The sequence below is a fragment of the Desmodus rotundus genome, chromosome 7, assembly GCF_022682495.2.
Source record: "Desmodus rotundus isolate HL8 chromosome 7, HLdesRot8A.1, whole genome shotgun sequence".
In the NCBI taxonomy this organism is placed as follows: domain Eukaryota; kingdom Metazoa; phylum Chordata; class Mammalia; order Chiroptera; family Phyllostomidae; genus Desmodus; species Desmodus rotundus.
In genome coordinates, this window is record NC_071393.1 from 55,069,108 (window position 1) to 55,071,187 (window position 2,080).

At 50.9% G+C, this 2,080-nt stretch overlaps 2 non-coding genes across 2 annotated transcripts; one reads left to right on the forward strand and one right to left on the reverse strand.

The window, feature by feature from the left end:
- Positions 1–209: 209 nt before the first annotated feature.
- Positions 210–316, forward strand: LOC112296608 (U6 spliceosomal RNA). The gene has a single exon (XR_002973935.1). It is a non-coding gene; the product is annotated as a U6 spliceosomal RNA (small nuclear RNA).
- Positions 317–1,157: 841 nt separating this feature from the next.
- On the reverse strand, positions 1,158–1,264 carry LOC112296609 (U6 spliceosomal RNA). Its single transcript, XR_002973936.1, has one exon. It is a non-coding gene; the product is annotated as a U6 spliceosomal RNA (small nuclear RNA).
- Positions 1,265–2,080: the final 816 nt, after the last annotated feature.

The window sequence follows — 2,080 nt, forward strand, 5'->3', positions numbered from 1 at the left end:
TTTGCATATCCCACCAGAAGGAAAACCCGGAGGCTCATCGCAGCCTAGCGATCATAGCAAACAACTTATGAGCCTCCTGAGGTGGTCCCGTTGCATCAAATCTCCAGGAACGTTCCGTGGTCGCCGGGAAGGTCGGCAATTCGACCACCGTAACTAAGAAGAAAACGCGTTCGTCGTACTTTAAATACCTGTGCGGAGGAGGTTGTGGCGTGCTCGCTTCGGCAGCACATATACTAAAATTGGAACGATACAGAGAAGATTAGCATGGCCCCTGCGCAAGGATGACACGCAAATTCGTGAAGCGTTCCATATTTTTGTAGTTTCCCGGATAGAACAAGATTCTCTCCTCAGTCAGCTACGCTTGCAGTACCAAGTGATCGTGATACCTGCAGCATCCGAGTTCCTTTTCTTAGTGATTAAATTGGTTTGGCAATGAACTTTTAATCAAATTTCCCATCCCAGAGTTCGTTTTCGGTAGACCGGCATTTCTGAGTGATTCGTCAAGGCTACAAGAATGCAGGCGTACAAAGCCGGTCTCAGAAAGACCTGTGAAAGCAGATCCAAAGGGTTTGCTGCTTCCAGCCAGATTGCAGGTGGTCCTCGAGCTCTAGGGCTCCGCAAGCACCGGCCAGCATTGATCTCATCCGGTGTAACCACCGCTTGACAACCAACCGTCTCTGCCTGGGTGCAGTACGCACTCAGGTCTTTATAAACGGCTGAAGAATGTCACAAAGTAGACACAACAAATGAACACTAATGTTGCTTACCTCTTTCGGTAAGGATCCATTATTTTAGCAATTATTTAGTAACTCAATAATTCAGAAATGATTTGGAAGGATTCACCGAGCAATTTATGTGTCAAACAGTCTTCTAGCTAACAAGAGCCAACCTACCTGGATTTATGGAGATTGTGTTGTTGAGGGAGACAAAACCGTAAATAAGACGTTTAATAAGGAAACATGTAGGTTAAAATATTAGTACAAACACCTCTGGATATGACTCAACCTCATTTATTCCGACGTTTGCCTTACACGAATGTCTTTACAATGAAAAGTTACGGTTTTTGCTATTGGGTGTCACATTGTGCTTTGATTCACATTTTTTCGAAGGTAATCAAAGGGTGCGAGGGTGTGAGAACGCCCACAGGGGCAGGGGTGCAAAATATGGAACGCTTCACGAATTTGCGTGTCATCCTTGCGCAGGGGCCATGCTAATCTTCTCTGTATCGTTCCAATTTTAGTATATGTGCTGCCGAAGCGAGCACGCCACAACATCCTCCGCACAAGTATTTAAAGTACGACGAACGCGTTTTCTTCTTAGTTACGGTGGTCGAATTGCCGACCTTCCCGGCGACCACGGAACGTTCCTGGAGATTTGATGCAACGGGACCACCTCAGGAGGCTCATAAGTTGTTTGCTATGATCGCTAGGCTGCGATGAGCCTCCGGGTTTTCCTTCTGGTGGGATATGCAAATATTCCCGGGGCACCTTGGGTAAGGAGCCCTTGGCTGGACTCCAGGCCAGGCTGAGGGACTGCAGGCCTTCGCGCTGTGTCGGTGGAGCATGCTGGGACCAGTGGGCACCGCCGAAGACCCAGCGCTGCCTGCGCTCTCGAGGTCTGGTCCAGGAGGCACCCGGGGTGGCGTGATCGAGGTAGTCCCGGCCTCCTGCCTGGAGCAGGCGGCGTCTCCCCAAATCGGTTAGCCTGCTGGGCTACTAGGGCTCTGGGTCGAGTACAGGTCCTCCCACCAATATATGAAATATATCACGGATATTTCACCCAGACACAGGGGCCTTGTGCCTGTTGCAAAAGGTATTGAAATGAGCTCAGCGTCCAGCCCTCCGGGAAATTCCTCCCAGTGCCTCGCCCACTCGGCTCCGGATCGTCTGCAGCGCACTGTCTGTTCCCTGGGCTCAGCAAACTTTGGCACTAGTGTCCGCGGCCTGAGTCCATTATGCCCAGGCGCCAGTGTGATGGGGGAAGGGCTGGATGAGCCCAGAAGGACGGCCACGCCTTGCACAGGTGTGCTTCCCGTAGGGCCTAGGGGCCACCTTGAACTCTGGTTGCCAACTAGCTGAAA